The following is a 9,397-nucleotide window of genomic DNA, read 5'->3' as shown; positions in this document are numbered from 1 at the left end:
CTCGGCCCGAGGAAGGAAGCCTACCATCAAATCTGGCGCCTGAGGAGGAAAAAATCGAGCTCGTTACTCTGAGGCAGTCCGAGTGGACGCCATTTGGGAAAACCCCGAGAAGTCTCCCGGGATCCTGAAAGTGAGAGTGGTGAGTGCAGCGTGCGTGTGAGTGAAAGAAGGACCGGTCCACACGAGTGTGATTCAATGTGGTGCGCATGCTTGATGGTCGTGCTAATTGTCTTACTGGGGGGGGTCTGGTTTTGTACTTTTCTCTACGCTATTTTAAACCTTCCCTTCCTCCTTTTCCTTCCATTTATTCTCTGTATCTCCCACCCCTCTCCATCCCTCTCTCCGGCCACTGAAAAAGCCCCGCTGGCGCTGGCACGGGTCAAGCCAGTAAGAGCCACAGGGCACTCGCTGCTGAAAGACTCCCGTAAAAGGATGAGGGGGTCCCAGGTGTAAATCCCAGATAAATTCACGTCCCCCGCAGAAGAAAAGCTGGGCAACGACAGGCACCCGTCCACAAGCACGCCCACTGGCCATCATTGTTTAGAGTGGCTTCTTCACTTCTCCCTTTTCATCTCTCTCTCTTCTCGCCAGACAAGGCTGTGAACGTTATCTCCCCGGCCCGCCGCCTGCGGGAGGGGCACCCACGCCTGACAGCACCACTGCGGCCACCACCACCGCCACCACCGGCCGCCCGCCCGCTTGGCTCCTAAGGCCACCACCGCGGCGCTAACCTTCCTGCGCCCAGGGCTAGGGAGGGGTCCTTGGAGGAGCCCCCCCCCGCGCCTGGCCCCGGATCCCCTCGCCCCGGCTGCACCATGGGGCTCTGGCACCGCCAGGCTAGGGCGATGTGGGGGCCCCCGGACCGCGGCCCCCACGGGCACCATAAGCCTTCTACTCTGCTGCCTGCTGCTAGCTGCGCTGCTGCAGCTGGCTGGTGCCCAGGCCCCTGTCTCCCAGCTTGATGCCCCTGATCACCAAAAAAAAGTGGTGCCCAGGTGCCCAGCTGTGTGACCATACAATGCTGTGGTGACTGCTGCCCTGACGACGGCCTGGAATGTGTGCCCACTGGGCAGCACCAAGTCCGAATACAGATCCTCATGATCCAGTACCCTAGCAGTCAGCTGGGGGAGATGTCCTTGGAAGAACACAGCCAATGTGAATGCAGACCCAAACAAAAGGAAAGTGCTGTGAAGCCAAACAGGGCTGCCATGCCCCACCACCGTCCCCAGCCCTGCTCTGTTCCAGGCTGGAATTCCGCCCCCGGAGCACCCTCCCCAGCTGACATCATCCATCCCACTCCAGCCCCAGGATCCTCTGTCCACGCTGCACCCAGCACTGTCAGCGCCCTGACCCCCGGACCTGCTGCTGCTGCTGTAGATACCACAGCTTCCTCAGGGGGGGGGGGGACCTCAGGTGGCTTCACAAGGATGAGAGTTGAGCCATCTTAATTCAGGTGAACTGGGGCTTCCTCTAAATGGGATTCTCTACCAAGAAATTCGGAGATACTTGGCTTCCAGCCCTGAGCTGACCTCCTCCATTTCCCAAGGGGGAACTTGCTGCAGCTCAGGGAGTAGGGGCCCTGTGGAGGTTCTGAACGGGTCTGAGATGGATGGAGCCAGGTTGCTGCAGCTCCCCCTACAGCACCCCAGGATGCTCTGCACTCATTCCTCCATCCTTGCCTGAGACTCCCGTGCCTGACGGACATGATGCCTGGTGGGTGGACACTGTATCTGTGTTCTAGGTTTAACACCCAGCTGAGATGGCTCTCAGGGGCACTTTTTCACACACACAGATGAAAAGGGACACCTTAGGCATTTAACTGAGAGAACACGTGCCTTTATACTGACATGACCATCACCAGCTTCCCCCACGTTCCCCTTCCATCCAACTTCTGAACAGCAAGCACAGAGCTAATGGGTCCGTGAGGCTTTCAAATCCCACATTCTAATTATAGTTCAAAGAGCCTCGTGCAGATTCAGGCATTTTTCTTTTGCCGTGTTTCCTGATCTTCATGAAGAATTAATTAAAACCTTTCTTCCTGTTGTTGCTTGTCTGACAGTTTTGTCAATTTGCAGTCTGACATGTGGAGCTAATTGGAAGAGAAGGCCATCCAGTTTCTGCTGACTGGGACTCTAGGGCTCAGGAGGCCAGGGGACGTGCCTCTGAGAATTATGTCAGCTCCCTGATGAAGGCTCAGTAAAGCACTAGACTCCAGGGAGCCAGACTGACATGGCCCTGACAAAGCACAGGATGCACAAGCAAGTAGCTAGAGGTGTGAAGGATGTCACCCACAACCCTACACAGCCTTACATATGGGAAACTGAGGCACTCTGAGATCAAGAATGGCAAATGCATGCCTCACTAGCTCCTCCCAGCAGCCATGCCAACAGCAACAACTGTTCTTATCACATAGATAAAGATCTCAAAGCTGAGGGAGGTCCAGGGATTGTGTGGGTGTCACTGCCACTGTGAGGAGCAGAGTTTGACTCTGTGCCAAACTGAAGCCCACTCTCCTCCTTTGCAAGTCTGGATGAACTCAGGGCCAGGAAACAGAGTAGGAACAAGCCTTGGGAGTTCAGCTGTGATTTTCCTGCCCCAAGACACGCCTCTATGTATGCATAGATGAGATAGGTGATAGATAATTGATAGATGGATAGATGATAGGTAGATGATAGATAGTTGGATGGATGTATATAAACCAATGATAGATGATTAGATGGATAGATAGGATAGATTACAGAGAGATAGGTAGACTGTAGGTAATAATTAGATGACAGAAGATATGAACAGGTAGATGATGGATGGATGGAGATAGATGGATGATACAAACCAATGATAAGTCATTAGATGATTGAATAGCTGGACAGATAGATTATAGATAGATAGACAGACAGACAGATAGACAGACAGATAGATAGATGCTAGATATGGTAGATGATAACTTATAGATTATAGATAGATACGATAGATAGATTCCATCTCTCTACATAGGAGTTGACTCCAATTATAACCTAAGAGAAGAAGGGAGGGGGAACACGTCACATTTCACCACAACACTCTACACGGTAGATGCTACAAGAATTTGCATCCAGAGGGAGCTCCCAAGGGTTGTGTGGTAGTTTGAACGAGGAATGTCTCCCCCTCCCCTATTTTGAACATTTGGCAGCTGGTGGCACCATCTGCGGCGTTGCCAGTAGGGACCAGCTTTGAGAGGTCATAGCCAAGTGCTCGTTCTCTCTCTCTCTCTCTCTCTCTCTCTCTCTCTCTCTCTCTCTCCTTCCCCTTCCAGTGCTCCTGTGGCCTCCCACCACGCCTCCCCACCATGATGGCCTCTTGTCCCTCTGGAACCATAAGCCCAATAAACTCTTTCTTCTCTAAGTTGCCTTGGTTATGGTTTATCAGAGCAACAAAAAGTAACTAATACAGTCAGCAGTCAGGACGGTGGACCACAGCATACCAGATACAGGTGTAGGGCACGGAGAGAGACCTTGGCGCAGGGCCCTCTGCACTGAAGACTTGCCTGGAGCTTACCTCTCCTAGCTCAGTTAGTTTGGAACCACTAAGGATGAAGAGACAAATGTGGAAACAGCAAAGGTGGGTGGGGCAGCCCTCAGCACCTCTAAAGAGAGAGAACGAGAGACCGGAGGCCTCGGTGCACAGGGGCAGCAGACTCCAAAGGCAGCTCAGTTGACTCTGCTCCCTGAGCTGGAGTGCAGAGCAGTGTGTCTTCACGGCCACTATCTTGTATTCTGAGAGTTCTCCTGATCACCACAGGCCGTGTGATTCTGCCCTGAAGAGAAGGGCTCTCTTCTGAGTCCATCAGTGCTGCTCACCATGGAGATGGTGGAAAGACTTGTTGTTTTGAAGAGAAGTTATGATACTGCACAAACCATCATCCAAGTAGCCATCATGCAGAATACAAACCTTCCCAGCATGCTTCCTGTCAGGCCTCTGACCTTCCCCCGTCCTCATCTTCTCACAGTGGATTCATGGAAGCCACGGTAGTGGAGATAAAGGATGAAGAAACAAAAGAAGACATGTCCTGCGGGTGGAGGCTTCGTCCTCACAAGTGGACAAGGGCATGCAGGCAGAGCTAGTCAGATGCTGGGCACACACTCTCATCCCCTGTTGAGCACACTAGTCCGCTGACTTCCCTGAGCCACCCTGAGTAGATCGTAGTACTCCTTTTGTGGGGTGACCAGAGAATGCTGTGAGATGGCCGTGAGAGCCTGTTTCTGGTGTGCCTGCATGAGATGGATTCTGTGTACACAACTAGCCTCTCCCCTCTCTCCAGCCCCTCCCCTCCGGACTCCATCCTGCTGTACAGATGGAATCCAGCAGATTATGTAATGCTTGTGATTTAATGGGTGATAAAATAGCACTTAAATACACAGGCTGATGTAGCCAAATGGCAAGTCATAAATTGCGTGTTCAGCACCTTCTCTGGGCTCCCAGGATATTCTTGACAGAAAGTCGCACCCAGCACCACAGACAGCAGCACCAGCCACAGCTGAGGGTGGGTCCAGGCCTGAGGGAAACCCGGCCACTCAGCATCTTGCTCTATCTTCTGTATTGTCAATTCTTACACTCTCTTGAATCATAATAGTCTTCTGCAAATATCTTTCACACATTTGAGTGTGTATGCATGTATGTGTGCTTATTTCTGCATGTGTGCTTGTCTATAAACTACATATAACCAAACCATGGTGGCACACTCCTTTAATCCTAGCACTTGGGAGACAGAGGCAGGCAGATCTCTGTGAGTTCAAGGCCAGCCTGGTCTACATAGTGAGTTCCAGGAGGAGACCCTGTCAAAAAAACCAAAAAAAAAAAAAAAAAGTTTTACCATTGGTGGCTGGAAAGACTGGAAAGATGGCTCAGCGGGTAAAGTGGTCACCATGCAAGTGTGAGGCCCTGAGTTCAGTTCCCAACACCCAGGTAAGCCAGCTGTGGTGACACACACTTGTAATTCAGCACTGGGACGAGGATGCAGATGGATCTCCAGGACTCACTGGTTAAGCCAGCCTAAGTTAATGAGTTCAAATCCCAGTGAGAGACTCTGTCTCAAACCAAGAGACTCCTGAGGAGTGACACCCGAGGTTGATCTCTGGCCTCCACATGGATGTGCACACACATGTATGAACACCTGAACACATGAACATAGAGAAACTCATATAACCAACTTTTGCACATACATGTCATGAGTATGCACATATGCATGTATACAAGTATGTGCCTGGACACACAGAAAAGTGCCCCTTGGCTCCCGTTACTACCCTCCTTGGTCATCGCATGTCCCTGGGAGCAAACCCGGCTTGCTTCCACCTCTTCTCCTCTGTTACTACCTGCAATGTGCTAATCGAAGTACCCATCAAACTATCAGGACAGTACTGGCCAGCAACTCCCGGTGACCAAGCTTCATGATCTTTTCTCATGCCTCGGTTGATTTGAACTCCTACCAGATCCTGCCCACCTCTGCTCCTAGAACACCTCGAGCTCCTGCCTTTCCATCACCCATCCAGCCTCCGCAGTCTCCTGGGATTTGCCATCATGCCGGTCTTTTCTCTAAACTCACTTCCTACATGAGGTAAGTGTCCAGTCTGAACTTTTTTCCTAAATCCAGATTCATGTGTCCAAGCATCTAACCCACACTGCACTTGGAGTTCTAAAAGGTGTACTAACCCCAACAGCCCCTCAGCATTTCCCTGCTCTCTCAGACACCCATTCACCCGCCTCCTCTCAGTCTCAGTGACGGGTGGATCTTTCCCAGGGTATGCTGGGAGCCTTGGGGATACTCTGACACCTCCCTCCATATCACATCAACAATATCCAATTCAAGAGAAAGTTTTCAAAATTAATGAAAGTGTCCACCCACCATGACTGCCAGCACCTTGGGCCCTTCCACTACCACGTCATCTAGACCCCGTGCTGCCTCACCTCTGTGTGCTGCTCTGCTCACCCTGTCTCCTCCTCCTCCCCATCTTCCTCCTCCCCATTGTTAGGGAAAGAGAATTTTTACTGCTTGTTTGAATTTGCAAGAGAAAGTTTTCAAAATTAATGAAAGTGTCCACCCACCATGACTGCCAGCACCTTGGGCCCTTCCACTACCACGTCATCTAGACCCCGTGCTGCCTCACCTCTGTGTGCTGCTCTGCTCACCCTGTCTCCTCCTCCTCCCCATCTTCCTCCTCCCCATTGTTAGGGAAAGAGAATTTTTACTGCTTGTTTGAATTTGCTGCTTGTCTGAGTTTACTGCTTGTAACCAATTAACTCAGCTGGAGACACAGGCATCCGGAGATAGGGACAAGTTGTCTGGTCTGTGTCATGTCTGTAGGCATGTCTGCTTACACAAGATAACAGAAAAGAGTCGTACCAGGCACATACCAACGATCTCTCCCCGATTGAGGTTTTAAGCAGGGGGCCTGTGACAAGGCTGTCCACTCTACAAGGGTGACAGCATGGAAGTGGGTTGCATTGGTGACTGGAACCCCAAGGGCCATGGGTTCACGCATAAAGAGAACTATGTGAGTGGGATGGTTCCAGCAGGCCGCCAGTACACAGGTGGTGTTGGTATCAGAGCAATTGAGTTGTCCCTGAGGATTGAGGGTAAGATTGGCTAGCAATAAGGCGAATGGGGGCCACAGGCAAATGGGGGTAGAGGGCCAGGATGTTGTGTGATCAATGGATGTAAGGATTTTTTTTTTTGGCACAAGTAGAGGGATTGGTGTTAGTGTAAGTGCTATTGTAAAGTTGAAGGCCCTGCTGTGCCAGTAACGGCCTCATGTCCATGCATGCGTGTGGGCCACAGAGGTCCCAGTTACCGAGTATTGACCATTGCGGTTGGTATGGGAGATCTTAATGCTGCAGGGATAGGTGGGGGCCAGCTGTCTCCAAGATCCTAGGAGTTTGATCACTGTCACAGTGCCCATGCAGGCCAGGGCACCAGCCACTATGGGTGCATAGAAGTCAGAGGTCAGGGTTTGACTACATAGGAAGACCTTGAGCTGGTCACAGGCAGTGAAGTAGATGGCGGTGGCTGGTACAGTCATCACTAAGGTGGCTGGGAAGCCACTCCACAGGGTCCTGGTACCCTCACAATTTTCACAAAGGCATCCATGGTGCCAGTGATGTGGGTAGGATCTTGAAACCAGGTACCACAGTGAGGACCATTTGGACACAGATACAGGGGCTCCAAGACACCATTGAAGTAAAGGAGGCATTTCCATTTGGTGTAGGAGAGATTCCAGAATCTTGAGGGAGGTGTTAGCTCGCTGGGTACTGAAGGCCTCTGAGACTGCAGGCGGACCTTCACCACATCCAGGGGTGTCATAAAGAGAGAGGTGACCACAGCCCCAGCCCCTGAGGCCACCATTTGTTGAAGGAGGCTAATGACCCCAGGACCCTGATCATCCATCTTGGACCTTCAATTCTGGCTCTAAGCCAGTGCTGGCAGAGTGCCACGCCAGGGGCCTAGTGGGCCCATAGCTGCTCTGCGGCCAGTGCAGGGTCTGTGCCATCTTTGGAGGCCTCCTGCTACATTTGCCGTGGCGCATGCCTGTAGTCCCAGTTACTCGGGAGGCTGAGGCAGGAGGATCGCTTGAGTCCAGGAGTTCTGGGCTGTAGTGAGCTATGGCGATCGGGTGTCCGCACTAAGTTCGGCATCAATATGGTGACCTCCCGGAAACAGCGGGGGCCTCTGCCCTGAGGACACTCGGGGCCGGCTGCAGCCACCGGGACCAGGCAGGCTGCGACATCGCGGCGGCCGGTCCCAGCCAACGATGACACCGGTGGCAGCCGCCACCCAGCGCAGCCTCGACACTCCCCCACCCCGCTTCCTGTTCCCCTGGCCAGGCCTGCGAGGACGTGGCGACCCAAAATGACAGTGGACACGACCTGACGGTGGACACAACCTGGCGATCCACCCAAAGGGGCCTCCGGACCCGGAGAAGGCGGGTCTGCAGCCACACGCGGCCATCGCTGGGCAGGGGCAGCCCTGGGGACGAGCCTCAGCCAGCACTTTGTCAGGACCGTGGAACAAAGGCCTTAACGGTTCTGGAAGGTGAGCGGAGCCCTGCATGGCCATGGCGGAGCCCCACATGGTGGCGGGAGGGACGGGCCGGCCCGGCATCTTCCCTCCACCTGGAAAAATCTGGATGCGACTTAGCCGGTTCGGCCAGCTGAAAACGCTCCCCAAGGTCAGAGGCCTGTGTATATAATGTAAAAAAGCTGCTCTCAACCATTCCCCCAACCTTTAAAAACTTTTGGTGACATCTGGACATCTAGATGTAGAGATTGCTGATAAATGGAGTTGTTAGGCCTCCTTTAAAAAGATCCCAGGAGCGACACACGTCTCTGTTCAGTAAGTTAAAAAATGGAGTCAAAAAAAAAAAAAAGAGGTCCAGCGCCAGCCTGGTCACGTGGAGAAGACTTTTGTGTAATAACTATTGGGTTGTGTATGCGTCCTATTCATTACAGTATGTGTATATACATCTGTGTATGTATGTATGTGTCTAACAATGCTGAATACTCTTTTTGGAACTGTCTAGTCTTTCTAGATGTTTAGAAGTGCACAAAATATGTTAAAAGTAGATATAATAAATAATACACTGTAGATAGTCTTCTGTTAATATTAATAGTAAAATACTGTCTTTTAAAAATGGAATGATGGAACCACTTCCAAACAGCACATGTTTGCTGGTTTAAAAAGGGAAAAAAACGGTGGCGCATGTCTGCAGTCCCAGCTACTCAGGAGGCTGAGACAGGAGGATCGCTTGAGTCCAGGAGTTCTGGGCTGTAGTGAGCTATGGCGATCGGGTGTCCGCACTAAGTTCGGCATCAATATGGTGACCTCCCGGAAACAGCGGGGGCCTCTGCCCTGAGGACACTCGGGGCCGGCTGCAGCCACCGGGACCAGGCAGGCTGTGACACCGCGGCGGCCGGTCCCAGCCAATGACGACACCGGTGGCAGCCGCCACCCAGCGCAGCCTCGACACTCCCCCACCCCGCTTCCTGTTCCCCTGGCCAGGCCTGCGAGGACGTGGCGACCCAAAATGACAGTGGACACGACCTGACGGTGGACACAACCTGGCGATCCACCCAAAGGGGCCTCCGGACCCGGAGAAGGCGGGTCTGCAGCCACACGCGGCCATCGCTGGGCAGGGGCAGCCCTGGGGACGAGCCTCAGCCAGCACTTTGTCAGGACCGTGGAACAAAGGCCTTAACGGTTCTGGAAGGTGAGAGGAGCCCTGCATGGCGGAGCCCCACATGGTGGCGGGAGGGACGGGCGGCCCGGCATCTTCCCTCCACCTGGAAAAATCTGGATGCGACTTAGCCGGTTCGGCCAGCTGAAAACGCTCCCCAAGGTCAGAGGCCTGTGTATATAATGTAAAAAAGCTGC

At 52.7% G+C, this 9,397-nt stretch overlaps 1 pseudogene; it reads left to right on the top strand.

Annotated features, from left to right (window-relative positions):
* The window catches only part of LOC115067363, a 61,834-nt pseudogene extending 60,386 nt beyond the window's left edge, over positions 1-1,448 (top strand).
* Positions 1,449-9,397: the final 7,949 nt, after the last annotated feature.

The sequence above is a fragment of the Nannospalax galili genome, unplaced genomic scaffold (assembly GCF_000622305.1).
Source record: "Nannospalax galili isolate Female #2095 unplaced genomic scaffold, S.galili_v1.0 scaffold525, whole genome shotgun sequence".
In the NCBI taxonomy this organism is placed as follows: domain Eukaryota; kingdom Metazoa; phylum Chordata; class Mammalia; order Rodentia; family Spalacidae; genus Nannospalax; species Nannospalax galili.
The sequence above is the reverse complement of the archived record's forward strand: the minus strand, read 5'-3'. Positions and strand labels throughout refer to the sequence as shown.